We start from the raw sequence: 15903 nt of genomic DNA, 5'->3' as shown, positions 1-15903 counted from the left end.
TGTCCATTAAAAGGAATGAAGTATTGATTCACGCTACAAAATGGATGAACGCTGAATACGCTAAGTGAAAGGCCATATTTTTTATGAGCCCATTAAATGAATTGTTCAAAATAGGCAAATCCATAGAGTCAGAAAGCTGATTAGCGATTGTCAGGAAATGGGAGAAGGGCAAATGGAGATTGACTGCTAATGGTTACAGTGTTTCTTTACAGAATGATGAAATGTTCTGGAATTAGATAGTAGGGATGGTTGTAAAACATTGAGAATATATTAAAAAGCACTGAATTGTGCAATTTTTAAAAAGTAGGTTTTCTGGTATGTGCATTATAAATCAATTTTTTTTTTAATCCCAATTGAGGGACATTCTACAAAACACCTGACTAGTAATCCCCGTAACTGTCAAGGGCATCAAAAACGAAGGCTGAGAAACTTTCTGAGTCTTGTCACAACCAAGAAGAGCCTTGAGACAGAAGTACTAAATGTATTATCCTGAATGAGATCCTGGACATTATGGAGAAACTGAGCACATGAATAAAGTATGAACTTCTGTTAATAATAATGTACCAATATTGGTTCATTATTGTAGCAAATATATGATGTTAATGTAAGAAAGACATTGATAATAGGGGAATATATGTATGAGGTACGGGGGAACTCTCTGTACTACCTTCAAAATAATTATGTAAATATAAAACTACTCTGAAATTAAAGTTGATTAAGGTAATAAAACTGATCAGAAAATGATATACAAAAATATCCTAACATGGCCGCCTATAAAGGAGAAGAAGGCGCACAGACAAGGGTAGAAGGGAGACATCCCACTGAAAAATTCTCTGTAATTCTAATTTAAAAGATTTTTTCCTGTAATTCGAAATTATGAACTGTATGAAATAAAAAGTAAAGGGTACAGAAAAAGTTGTTCAAGGAAACTTGTCTGGCAAAAGACACAATAAACAAAGTTAAAAGAAAAAAGACAAGAGAACTATATATACTATATATTTGCTATATACTTAGATAATGAATCAATTATCTACCCACTACATCAAGAACTTACAGAAATCAATAAGGAAAAGGGAACCTCAAAGAAAAACAGTGCAAGGATGCCCAGTCATTAGGAAGTACTTTAACACTAGTCCAAATAACAACCATATACGTTATTTCCAATCTCCAACCCTTTTACAGATTAGGAAACAGACCCAGAGCAGTGAAGAACCATACTCAAAAGTCACACAGTTCACAGGTGGTTGAACCCAGATTCAAGCCCAGCACCCTGGTTCCTGTGCCTCTGCTCTTAACCACTACCGTATGCTGTAATGACTGTCTCGTAGGGGTAATGGCTCTCTTCCTTATAATTTTTATTCCACAAAGGATGTGTACAAATCCACATATATGAACCTCAAGCCCAAGCAGAGAGCTGGGCAAAAAGAGAAAACAGCACAAAAGCCCCCAAACTGCCCCCTTAGGCTCCTTGCTTAAGGCACTGGGTGGCAGTCTTTCACTACATGCACAATTGGTTCACAAGAAAGCTGAATAGGAGAGAGAAATCTTTGCTGCAGGATCCCTCCCCAACCCTGGGAACTGCAGGAGGGAGATTATCCTATTAGCATCCTTCTTGGAAAATCCCAGGACCAACTCAGGAAGAGGCTGAACAGAGGAAGAAAGTACCTACTCCTCTAGAAAATGGTCAAACAGGACACAAGGAATAAAAAGAAACTCTTCCATCTACAAATTTTGCACACATTTTCACTGTGTCTCCAGGCTTTGGGACAAGAATTCTCTAAACTCTCAGATAACTACATCAAATCCCACCTACAGCCTATGCATTTTTTAAATACTTGGGAGGGAATCAAAAGAAAGACTATTTTGTGACACATGAAAATTATATGAAGTTCAAATTACAGTATACAGGAATAAAGTACATGCAGAACATACCTGAATAGAAAAACCCAAGCACGGGCTTCCCTGGTGGCACAGTGGTTAAGAATCGCCTGGCAATGCAGGAGACACGGTTTCGAGCCCTGGTACGGGAAGATCCCACATGCCGCGGAGCAACTAAGCCCCTGTGCCACAGCTACTGAGCCTGTGCTCTAGAGCCCGCGAACCACAACTACTGAGCCCGTGCGCCTAAAGCCCGTGCTCCACAAGAGAAGCCACCACAATGAGAAGTCTGCTCACCGCTACGAAGTAGCCCCTGCTCGCCGCAACCAGAGAAAGCCCGTGCGCAGCAACAAAGACCCAATGCAGCCAAAATAAATAAATAAATAAATAAATTTATTACAAAAAGAAAAAGAAAAACCCAGGCTTTCCCTGAGTAGGGATAAATCCAGGTCCCTAACTCCTGTGTGTTTCTCCTTTAGCCTTACACAATTACCAGACTCACATACAATACTTCACTTCTGACACTTTTGTCACCAAATGTGTGTGGGGTTTTCTCTACAACAAGCAAATTATCCATTATTCCAGCTGGGTGTCTTACAAGTTAACTCAATTCTAACACTAACCACCTCGATATAGTGTGATCCCACAGGTCAGATCCCATAGTTCAGTCCCACAAGACTGCTCCCACCCCACATCAGATTCCAAATGCAAGGAACATGTCCCCAGGTTACCCACTTCTGTGGACAGAGAATGTAGACTGCCATATCAGTAAACAAAGGATGTTGCCACCATGAAGCCATCAGCCACAGCAGTCGCCCCCAACTGTGCACCCTGAGGGGATTCAGGATGGAGAAAAACAGGATGATGGCCCTAGATGGTTAAGGTGCATATCAAAGGAATGATTTCAATGACCCCAAATTCTTGCATCTTCCCAAACAAAGAAAAGCGTTAACTTCATTAACTTGAGATAGCTGGTTTTTCTTTAATTAACAGTAGTCTTTTAACGTTCCCACTACCTGGTTTTGGGGGAGTTTTTGTTTGTTTTTTGCAAAAATTTCTATATATCTTGGCTCCTCCTTTACCTCTGGGGAACAGTACTTCAGAACTATCTGAGGGGCTGTCTTCTGGGCTTAAGTCCTCAGAAAATCTGCTGAATAAAACATAATTCTCAACTTTTAGGTTGTGCTTTTTTTTTTTTTTTTTTCCAGTTGACACTCTGGCTTGGCTACAAACTGGAGGTTCCTATAACCTCCTCCCACTTCAGGTTCAATTAATTTGCTAGAGCAACTCACAGAACTTAGGGAAAATTTTACTTACATTTGCTGATTTATTAGAGGATATGATAAATGATACAGCTGAATAGCCTGATGAAGAGATACTTATGGTGAGGTCTGGGAGGTCCCAAGCATAGGAGGTTTTGTCCCATGAACCTGGGGTGCATTACCCTCCCAGTACATTGATATGTTCACCAACCTAGAAGCTCTTGGAACACTGTACTTTGGGGATTTTTATGGTAGCTTCCTCACGTAGGCATGGTCAATTATTAAGGAGAGGTGAGGGGTGGGGCTGACCGATTCCAAGCTTCTAAGCATGGCTTTGTCTTTCTGGTGACCAGGAGCCACCCAGGAGCCCACCCAGAGTCACCTCATTAGAATAGAAGATGCTCCAAGTGTTCTTATCATGTAGGAATTTACAAGGGATTTAGAAGCCCTGTGACAAGGATGAGGTCAAAGACCAAATATTAGAAAAAGAGATGCTGCTAGTGTTCTTATTACTTAGGAAATTTAAAAGGTTTTAGGAGTTCTATGCCAGGAACTGGGAGTAGAGACTGATATATATTTTTTCTATTATCCCCCAGCAGCTTTGTACATTTGTTTACATATTACCTATGGTTACAGCTGCACAGTTGAGTAGTTACAACTGATGGGGTTAAGGGCATAGTACCCCAACATACGGCACCTTGGCATATTGAATATTTTAAGCTCAAGGTGTTTGAGAAAATGGCAGAAGCAGGAAGGTCACTTTGATCTTCTCACAACCCTCTTCCTCTGAAACAAGTCATAAAAGGCTCATGTGAGATACGCCCTCCCTTATACCCTGGGGAAAGGACCATCCTTATTTCCAAAGACAAAAGGATGCCAAGAAGAATCAGAACAAACAGGTTTTAATAAATTTCCCCCAGTTTTCTACACTAAACTCATCCTCTCTGACCTATCATATTTCTACACAACTGCCTATTCCTCATCAAACCTAGCATAAAAATACTGAAGGTCTGTTTCTACAGGTGTTAATTTCCTTAGAAATGAAGGCTCCCGTGTCACACAAAACTCACATTAAATAAATTTGCATGGGGAATTCCCTGGCAGTCCAGTGGTTTGGACTCCATGCTTTCAATGCCGAGGATCCGGGGTTCCATCCCGGGTCAGGGCACTAGGATACAGCAAGCCCCGCGGTGCTGCCAAAAAAAAATTTTTTTAAGTCATAAATAAATTTGCATGCCTTTGTCAGTTTAATTTTCAGACCCAGCCAGGGGGAAGATTGAGGAAAGCTTTTTCCTCCCCTACACAGTAGAAATTATTTGGTCCACAAAGCCAAAAATATTTACTATCTGACTGGGTGGGTAATTTTATGTGTCAAATTGACTAGGACACAGTACCCAGATATTTAGTCAAACACTACCTGTATACATACACTACCTGTATGTTGCTGTGAAAATATTCTTCAGATGGGATTAACATTTAAATCAGTAGACTTAGAGTCAAGCTGATTATTCTCCATAATGTAGGTAAGTCTCATTGTATCAGCTGAAGGTCTTAAGCAAAAGCAGACTGAGGTACCCTAAGAAGGATAGAATTCTGCCAGCAGATGGCCTTTGGACTCAAGCTATAACATCAACCCTTCCCTGGGTCTCCAACCTGCTAGTTTACCCTGCAGATTTTGGATTTGCCAGCCTCCACAATCACATGAGTCAATTTCTCAAAATAAATCTCTGTCTCTCCAATAAATTGGCCCTTTAGAGAAAAAGTTTGCCGATCTCTATGTTAGTCACCTGACTTACATCACAAAAGTTGTCAGGGATTCCTAGTCAGAATAGCGTAATTAACAATCTTCCTTGCAGGGACTTCCCTGGTGATCCAGTGGTTAACACTCCATGCTCCCAATGCAGGGGGTCTAGGTTCATCCCTGATCAGGGAGCTAGATCGCGCATGCCGCAACTAAGATCCCACATGCTGCAACTAAGACCCAGAGCAGCCAAATAAATAAATAAATATTTTTAAAAATCTTCGTTTCACAATATATGTAAATGAAACCATCATGCTATAACATCTTAAACTTATAAAGAGATGTATGGCAATTATTTCTGAATAAAACTTGAAAAAATCTTTCCCACTGTATTTATTCCTATATGCTGTACTAGGAATGTTGATTTTGAAATGTAAAGCCTAAAAAATATTTTTAAAGAAGAATGCAAACCATATAGACCAATGGAATAGAGTGCCAAGAAATAAACCTTTGCATATAGGTCAAATTATTTCAACAAGGGTGCAAAGACCATTCAATAGGAAAAGGACAGTCTTTTCAACACATGGTGCAGGGAAAATTGGAAATCCACATGCAAAAACAAAAAAAAAAAAATGAAGTTGGGCCCTTACCTTACATCATACACAAAAATTAACTCATAATGGATCAAAGACCTAAACTTAGAAGCTAAAACTATAAATCTCTTAGAAAGCATTGAGAAATGCTTTGTAATATTAGATTTGACAACAATTTCTTGAATATGACACCAAAAGCACAGGAAACAAAAGACAAATAGATTAACTTGAGTATATCAAAATTAAAAACTTCTATGTACCAAATCAACAGAGTGAAGAAAGCAACCCACAGAATAGAAGAAAATATTTGCAATCTTATAAACTGATATCCAAAACATATAAAGAACTCCTACAACTCAACAAAGCAACCTGATTAAGAAATGGGGAAAGAACTTGAACAGACATTTCTCCAAAGAAGATATACCAATCAGTAAAAATCAGTATACAACAAGATACCACTTTACACCCATTAGGATATCTATTATATTAAAAATAAAATAAAATAAAAATGGCCTTCCCTGGTGGCACAGTGGTTGGGAGTCCACCTGCCGATGCAGGGGACACGGCTTCGTGCCCCGGCCCGGGAAGATCCTACATGCCGCAGAGCGGCTGGGCCCGTGAGCCATGGCCGCTGAACCCGTGCGTCCGGAGCCTGTGCTCCGCAACGGGAGAGGCCGCAGCAGTGAGAGGCCCGCGTACCGCAAACAAAACAAAACAAAACAAAACAAAAACCAAACAAAAAAAGACAAGTGTTGGCAAGGATGTAGAGAAACTGGAACCCTTGTGCCTTGCCCTTGGGAAGGTAAAATGGTGCATCTGCTATGGATTCATCTCTATGCTATTTCTGCGGAAAAAAACAAAACAAAACAGAAATACCATATGTGGTTCGTACATGTGGTATGTACATACAAGGGAATATTATTCAACCTTGGAAAGGAAGAAAATTCTGACACATAGCTACAACATGGATGAAATGTCAGACCATTATGTGAGTGAAATATGCCAGAGAACAAAGAACAAATATTGTATGATTCTACTTACATGAGATACCTAGAGGAGTCAGATTCATAGAGACAGAAAGTAGAATGGTCATTGCTAGGGGCTGGGAATAGGGAGTAATGGGGAATTGTGTTTAGTGGGTACCATTTCAGTTTTGCAAGAGCTCTGGAGATGTATGGTTGATGATTGCCGAACAATGTGACACACAATGCCACTGAGCTGTACCTTTAAATGGTAAATTTTATGTAACATGAATTTTACCACAATAAAGAGAAAATAGTGCCTAGCATTATGATGAGTAAGCAAATTATTACATTCATGAAAAGCAAGTCCAGATGCAAATTTTTTAAAAACACAAAAAAAGTCAGTATTATACCTTTCCAGGGAAATTGTTTTGGTTCTATCAATTGCTTTATAAGTTATTGGTAAAATATATTTAATTAATGTTTGTATCAACAATAAATTCTATTGATAATTTAAAATAAGTAAAATATTTCTTTGGTCCCCACTACCCTGGCCCCAACCATCATTAGTCCGTTGGTCCAAATGTGCACTATGATCAAAATCCATCTCCCCTCCACTGAAACTCTGGTTCCCAACACCTTCACATTTCAGCACCACCCTTCTTACCAGATATCAGGAATCTGGGTTCCCTGAAAGTTTATAAGACACCAAACTTGGCCTCCCAGATCTTGATGCCAAAGGGCATGTTAAGCTGTCCCTGATTCTTAAAGACAAGTTTTACACAAAATCATGGAATATAAGTAAGTGTATATTTCAGCAAGAGGTTCATTAATTACACAATTCAGAGGCCACTCATGGGAATCTTCAGTGGGAAGGAGCAGGAAGGCTGCAAAAAGGAGAAAGAATATAAGCCACACAATTTATAATACTTCTTTGCCTTAGTCCCAAAGAGTGAACACCCAGAGTTCACTTTTCTCAAAAGCAGGAAGAGCTTTCTAATACCTAACCTTATTTGAGGGCAACGTTTCAGATACCATTGCACTGAAAGCTCTCCTGTTTAGAACCTCCCTTGATTGTGTTTACTCCAAATAGGCCACACATGCTAGAAATGACATGTTTAGAGCAAAGAGATCTCCAATCCAGATGACTTGGCATGGGTCATTCTCCTTGGGATCCTTCATTGTCTCCTCTCCCTTCCCTACCCTGTTCCAAAAATGCTTTCCACTTCACAAACAAGACAAGAAATGTTACCAAGGTTGTTGCCCAAGAATCATACCCCTGCCACTCTCTCAAATGGAAACCAATTACACTTAATCTAAGTTTCAGGAGGAAGCTGCATAGAGAAAAAATGACAAGAACTGGTTGGAACCAACTAGGCCCAAGATGGCAGAAGATTCAACCTCCAGTAGACCTTGAGCCTCCTTATACACTCACACTAACACATTAGCTAAATGACACACCCACCAGCACCAGAACAGTTGATGACTGCCACGACAACAACCAGAAAATTCCACACAAGGACTAAAAAGGAGAGTTGCGTCAGTTTTGGGTCCAAACCACACACCTGTCTCAGATAACTCATGAATATCCCTCCCACTCTTTCCAAAACCCTCCCTTTTATTTTGACTCTCCTATATATTTGTTGTCTCTGCCTGAATTGGGTTGAGAAGTTGATTTGTGAACTAGGTTCCAGCTTCTCCATTCTTTGGCCACTGCTGTTCAGTCTCAGCATCAGTTTCATTATTGACTGTGTGGATCCGATCAGAAAAAGAACCTCCCTGGCTGAGACAAGCGGTCTCAGCCAGGCTAGGACCCCAGCATGGGTTCAGTCGACGAATCTGGTAACAGAAACACTCCCCATTCCTCCATGGTCCTATCACATCCGAATTTCAGCTCAGACTCTTGCCTCTGCCTCTAACTTCTCTCCATCTTTGTCTCAGTTTGGACAGCATGACCTTCAGGAAGTCTCTCAGGAGGTTTTCAGAGGCAGAGATGCCATAACATAAAGCACATTCCGTATGCCAGTATTTCTATCTAGATTTCAAATAAACCCACCTATTAAGTAAAATTTAACTTCCATCAAAATGGAAGCTCTAAAATTAAAGGGCTCTTGTCTTCTTAACTTGTGATCCCCTACAACATATACATGAATAACTGATAGCCTGCCTTGACATGGGCATTCAACAAAAATAGTTTAATTCTGTAAATTACAGGTTAGTAATCCTTTTCTGTAAAGAGCTGTAAATATTTTAAGCCTTAAGAGATATAGGTCTCTGTAGCAACTACTCAACTTTGCTGCTGTAGTGTGAAAGCAGCCATAGACAAATGTGTAAACAAATTTGCATGACTGTATTCCAATAAAACTTTACTATGGACACTGAAATTTGAAGAAATAGTACTCTGATTTTTCTCAACTACTTAAAAATATAAAAACCAATTTTATTTCACAAGCCTTATACATACAAGGCAGAGGTCTGGATTTGGCTACAGGTTGTACTTTGCTGACACTCAATATAAATGAGTACAGTTTGAATCAGTCCCAAATGTATCTCTATGATCCATTCTTTCTGTTTCTCCAATTATCCTGTAGACTTACCATATCTCACCAGAGAACAACACTGATAAAAATCCTTCAATGCATGCCATGTTCCCTCTGCCCTATGGGGCTCATACACATGTTAAATCCCAAACGTTTGCTCTCCCTTCTCTCTCCATGTTTGTGAGGCAGGTCTTTTGCTTTTTGGCAATGCCTCTGATGTGTTCAGTTTCGTTGTCTGTGAACTTCCATCAAATCCCTCTATTTCCAAACCACAGGCTTACCCCTGAGCCCCAACCCAATTATTGTCTTTCCTAAGAATCTCTTCCTGATCACCCTCCACTAGGCTCCTAAACACCAGGCACTTAGCTCATTGTCCTCTCGTAGACAGCAGGTTGTCTGATTGTTTGCCCTGTCTCTTTTCCAAACTAGCTCCCCACAAGAGTCATAGCTGTTTTGCCAACAATTCCACAAATGGGCTGACAAAAAGTAAACGTTCAATCAACATTATGGAATCATTGACTCTTACTGCTGGGAGGCACCGTATAATTAACAAAGAAGAAGACTGAAATAAACTAGAAACCATTTAGTATATCTGGCATCATTGCTAGTATAGACAGGGGCTTAGGAGAGGAGGGCCAACAGGCAAAACTAAAAAACAGAAGCAGTGGCTCTGTGGTGGTAAATGGTGGGCTGAGGAGAGTGCCATAATGGTTGCAACTTGCCACTGGGGCTTCCTGGCAGTACACAGGATATGGAGCCCCAGCCCTGAAGGAGAGACCCCTTACTGCTGGTAAGATAGGAAAGGGGCAGGGCACAACCTTTAAAAGAATGATAGCCATTGAGAACATGACATAAACTGGTTAGAACCAACTAGGTCAAAGATGGTGGATGATTGACTTCCACTAGAATTTGAGTCTCAGTATATGCTCATTGTAATATATCAGCTAAAGGACACACCCACAGGCACCATGACAGTTCTGAGGCCAATGACTGTAAAAGACCAAAAAGCAGGTGGTAGCCCAATTCCTAGAAATCCCCGCCCCTAGTTGGAATAATCCTCCCATTCATTAGCCTATGAAATTACCCACCCCTGCAAAAACTGACAACCCTGTATCCTAGTGCCTCTCCCCTTCTGAGATGGCCCACAATCTATGGAGTATGTATCTCCCTAAATAAACCTTCTTTCACCTTACTATGGCTTGCTCTTTAATTCTTTCCTGTGTGAAGCCAAGAACCCGCACTCGGTGGCTATCCCAGGGACTTGGATGTGACCTGGGATGTTACCATTCTCTCTGGCCCCACTTTCTTTCCTGCAACACTCGGGAACTGGATACTGCAACTTAGAATAAGAAGTATATATTTGGTCCCTCTTTCTGGCACAGAGCTCCTAAAACCCTTGGAATTTCTGGTGCTGAGACTGAAAAAGGTATCTTTTGTTATGTTAATAAGGTGACCTTGGAAGGTAGGGAAGGGTGGGGGCTGGCTTGGTTGCCAAGATAACCAACTGATAAGAGAGCTGGAACTTTCAGTCCCATCCCCAGACCTCTGAGGAGGGGAGAGGAGCTGAAATTAAAATCAATCTCCAGTGGCCAATGATTTAATCAATCATGCCTATATAATGAAGACTCCATAAAAAAACGAAAGGATGGGGTTTCTAAAATTTCCTGGTTTGTGAACTAGAACGCTTCCATACGCCACAGTGCTGGACCCAAACTCCATGGGGATAGAAGTTCCTTTGTTCAGGACCTTATTCTAGGTATCTGTTCCTATCGCTGCTGATTCCTAACTCTTAATATCCTTTGCAATAAACTGATAATCTAGTGAGTAAATTGGTTTCCTAAGTCCTGTGAGCCATTCTAGCAAATTAATTGAACCCAAGGAGGGGATCGTAGGAGCCTCTGATTTTTAACCAGTTGATCAGAGACACAGGTGAAAACCTAAACTTGTGATTGATATTTGAAGCAGAAGGGAGCAGTTCTGTGGGACTGAGTCCTTAACCTGTAGAATCTGATGCTATCACTGGATAGATAATATCAGAATTGAGTTGAATTGCAGGACACCTAGAGAATTGCTTGGTGGTATGGGGGAAAACTTCCTATGTGCTGGAATTGGGAATTGCAGAAACCTTAATACCCAAAGTCCAGCCAGGCCTCAAGTGCCACTCTTATCTAGCTCCTGCACCAATGACAGCTCCAGAAACCCACCTGTTAAGAGGGAAAGACAAAGTGGTAGGGAACTGAGGAAACTGATTAACTTGAGGGCTTCCCTTCAAGTACTCCTTTATTCTCTAGCACATTCTCTGAATAGAGTGATAAAGAAACTCATGCACAGATAGTATAAGGAAGGGGTCCCCAACCTCCCGCTGTTAGGAACCAGGCCACACAACAGATGAAGCTTCTGCTGCTCCCCATCTCTCACATTAGCGCCTGAACCATCCTGAACCATCCTCCTTACCACCCCGGTCTGTGGGAAAACTGTCTTCCATGAAACCAGTCCCTGGTGCCAAAATGCTGGGGACCACTGGTTTAAGGGATTGCCCAAGGTCCCAACACTTTTAAAATTATCATAAGGCTAAGAAAATCATAAGCGCGAGTCACTGAATCAGCAAGATACAGACTGTACTACAGATGTGGAAGACACTAGAGATATTGAAGAAGAACTTACCAAAGAAGGTGAAGAAATATGAAATGATATGGAAGAATGTCAGAATAAAACATTGCTTGCTGGAACTGAGACATTCACTGATTCAAATGCTCAGTTATCATTAATTATGTCGGTGAAATGTTTGACCACCATTGGAATTAGTCAGTGGCAGAAAGGAACTCCTAAATTAATCCCACTGAATGAAGATGTTCTGGTAACATTAGGAAAAGAAGAGTTCCAAAAATTAAGACATGATCTAGAAATGGTACTGTCTAGAATGGTAATGTCAAAGAATGAAAAGATAAAGAAAAAATAGTGGCTGGATGAACAGCAACAGATACTTAAATCTCTTAATATAGTAAACAATGAAACATCACATAGTGACTTTTTTTCTGAATTGTGAACCTTTAATAAGCTGAAAACAAAAATGCTTAATATAAAAGAATTAAGGGTGTGGAGAAAAGAGAACCCTCTCACACTGTTGGTGGGAATGTAAATTGATACAGCCACTATGGAGAACAGTATGGAGGTTCCTTAAAAAACTAAAAATAGAACTATCATATGACCCAGCAATCCCATTACTGGGCATATACCCTGAGAAAACCATAATTCAAAATGAGTCATGTAGCACAGTGTTCATTGCAGCACTATTTACAGTAGCCAGGACATGGAAGCAACCTAAGTGTTCATTGACAGATGAATGGGTAAAGAAGATGTGGCACATATATACAATGGAATATTACTCAGCCATAAAAAGAAACGAAATTTAGATATTTGTAGTGAGGTGGATGGACCTAGAGTCAGTCATACAGAGTGAAGTAAGTCAGAAAGAGAAAAAATATACCATACGCTAACACACATATATATAGAATCTTAAAAAAAAAAAAAAAGGTTCTGATGAACCTAGGGGCAGGACAGGAATAAAGATGCAGACATAGAGAATGGACTTGAGGACACGGGGAGGGGGAATGGTAAGCTGGGATGAAGTGAGAGAGTAGCACTGACATATATACACTACCAAATGTAAAATAGATAGCTAGTGGGAAGCAGCCACATAGCACAGGGAGATCAGCTCAGTGCTTTGTGACCACCTAGAGGGGTGGGATAGGGAGGGTGGGAGGGAGACACAAGAGGGAGGGGATATGGGGATATATGTATACATATAGCTGATTCACTTTATTATACAGCAGAAACTAACACAACATTGTAAAGCAATTATACTCCAATAAAGATGTTTAAAAAAATAATTTAGGGAGAAACTCTTGATTACCTTGGGTGAGTTTTGAGAAGACCATTTTCCTGTAACTGATAGAAAATTGAAAAAGAAAAACATTGTCTATTCTTGCCTCCTTTGCTGTAGATTAATTGAGCATAAGCGCCTGGGTTTAATTCTGGGCTTTCTATTCTGTTCCATTGACCTATGTGTCTGTTTTTATGCCAGTACCATACCGTTTGATTACCGTAGCTTTGTGTATAGCCTGAAGTCAAGAAGCCTGATTCTTCCAAAACTGTCCTTTCTCAAAATTGCTTTGGTAGTTGGGGTCTTTTGTGTTTCCATGTAAATTTTAAAATTATTTGTTCTAGTTCTGTAAAAAATACCCATGGCATTTTTTTTTTTTTTTTTTTTTTGTGGTACATGGGCCTCTCACCATTGTGGCCTCTCCCGTTGTGGAGCACAGGCTCCGGATGCTCAGGCTCAGTGGCCATGGCTCACAGGCCCAGCCACTCTGTGGCATGTGGGACCAGGGCACGAACCCATGTCCCCTGCATCGGCTGGTGGACTCTCAAGCACTGAGCCACCAGGGAAGCCCCCATGGCATTTAAAAATATATATTTATTAATTTATTTATTTGGCTGTGCCAGGCCTTAGTTGCAGCAGGAAGAATCTTCACTGTGGCGTGCTGGATTCTTAGTTGTGGCATGCGGGATCATTTTAGTTGCATCATGCAGGCCCTTAGTTGTGGCATGTGGGATCTAGTTCCCTGACCAGGGATCGAACCTGGGCCCCCTGCATTGAAAGCACGGAGTCTTAACTGCTGGACCACCAGGGAAGTCCCACCCATGGTATTTTGATAGGGATTTCATTGAATCTGTAGATTTCCTTCAGTAATGTGGTCATTTTAACAATATTGATTCTTCCAGTCCAATCACACAGTATATCTTTCCATGTTTGTGCTGTCTTCAATTTCTTTCATCAGTGCCTTATAGTTTTCCAAGTACAGATATTTTGATCCCTTAGGTAGGCTTATTTTTAGGTATTTTATTCTTTTTGATGTGATGGTAAACGGGACTGCTTCCTTAATTTCTCCTTCTGATTAAAAAATGGGCAGAAGACCTGAATAGACAATTTTCCAAAGAGGACATACAGATGGCGAACAGGCACATGAGAAGATGCTCAACATTGCTAATCATCAGGGAAATGCACGTCAAAAGGTATCACCTCATAGCTGTCAGAATGGCTATCATCAAAAATAGCACAAATAAGGGAGTTCCCTGGTGGCCTAATGGTTAGGATTTGGCTCTTTCACTGCAGAGGTCTGGGTTCAGTCCCTTGTTGCGGAACAATCCTTCATGCCATGTGGTGCAGCTAAAATACAAAAAAAACAAAAAACAAAAAAACCCACAAATAAAAAATGTTAGCCAGGACTTGAAAAAGAAAACCCTCATACAATGTCAGTATGAATGTAAATTGGTACAGCCACTGTGAAAAACAGTTTGGAGGTTTCTCAAAAAAACCTAAAAATAGTACTAACATATGTCCCAGCAATTCCACTCCGGGGTATATATCCATAAGAAAACAAAAACACTAATTATAAAAGATACATGCACTGCAATGTTCATAGCAGCATTACTTAAAACAGTCAAGATATAGAAGCAACCTAAGTGTCCATCAACAAATGAATGGATAAAGAGGCTGAGTAATATTCCATTGTATGTATATATGGAACATATATTTTGTTCCATATATACATGGACAAGAACAAAATTTTACCATTTGCAGCAACATGGATAGACTTGGAGAGTATTATGCTAAGTCAAATAAGACAGAGAAAGACAAATACTGTATGATATCACTTATATGTGGAACCTAAAAAGTACAATGTTAGTGAATATAACAACAACAAGAAAAAGCAGCAGACTCACAGATACAGAGAACAAACTAGTGGTTACCAGTGAGGAAAATGAAGGGCGGAGAGGCAATATAGGAGTATCGGATTAAGAGGCACAAACTATTATTGATAAAGTAAGCTACAAGGATATATTGCACAACACAGGGAATAGAGCCAATATTTTATAACCATAAATAAGGCATAGCATTTAAAAACTGTGAATCACTATATTGTACACCTGTAACATACAGTATTATACAGCAAATATACTTCAAAAAATTTTTGAAAATTAATTAAAAAGAAATTAAAAATGATAAAAATATGGAGAAAAAAAGAAAAACATTAAAAAATAACTGCATAACTGATAGCATTACATGAAATGTTAGAGATTCATATAAATAGATTATTTGATGTCCCACATGATCCATATGTCAAAATTAGTGATTACTTTTGGCCACCTTATAATGAACTGCTATTACTTAAAGGAATTGCCTTGAAACATCTAGAAGATTCAATCCAAATAAGATTAGAATTCTTCTATGAGTAAAAAGATGGTCTTTTTTTTTCCACACAGTACTTAAAGAATCCTTTTTGTTATTCAAAGATAACAGAAACACTGAAGACTACTTGAATGGAGAACATAAAATCAAAGCACTTCATCTTTCTTTTATTCTTAAAATGGCATATGCTACAATCTTATTCATTTTAATATAGTCCTCTTTCATTCAAGTCAGTGTTTTAGTGTTTTAAACTATATGAACGAGAATGAAAGTGAAAAATATTCTAGACCTAATCATTACAAAACATTTAATGTACCTTACTTCATGCAATACTCTTTAAAAATTCTTTGTTAATTTATGTTATTGCTAATGTAATATTTTCCATTTAAATTTTATGACAATTTCTTTTACGTATTTTGACATCCATTTGATGCTTAACTCATTCATTTAGGAATTATAATGGACAGACCATTTTATTTGAAGATGGTTCTAAAATTAAAGTAGTATCTGATACAGAAGATAGCAAAACTTTAAAATATTTATCAAATCTGTTTCATGTATACTGCCTTAGTTTTAGATTTGTTTAAAAATGGAATATAAAATACTAATGGATAGAGTTAGCATGAAAACTAATGGATAAACTTATAAACTTTCATAAAATGAAAACTATTTTA

At 39.3% G+C, this 15903-nt stretch overlaps 1 pseudogene across 1 annotated transcript; it reads left to right on the top strand.

The window, feature by feature from the left end:
* The first annotated feature begins 11668 nt into the window (after positions 1-11668).
* LOC308614030 (centromere protein K-like) lies at positions 11669-15276 on the top strand (annotated as a pseudogene). The gene is made up of 4 exons: positions 11669-11934; positions 12025-12072; positions 12872-12975; positions 15098-15276. The product of its transcript is annotated as a centromere protein K-like (transcript).
* Positions 15277-15903: the final 627 nt, after the last annotated feature.

The sequence above is a fragment of the Mesoplodon bidens genome (assembly GCF_964165515.1).
Source record: "Mesoplodon bidens genome assembly, chromosome: 3".
NCBI lineage: Eukaryota > Metazoa > Chordata > Mammalia > Artiodactyla > Ziphiidae > Mesoplodon > Mesoplodon bidens.
The sequence above is the reverse complement of the archived record's forward strand: the minus strand, read 5'-3'. Positions and strand labels throughout refer to the sequence as shown.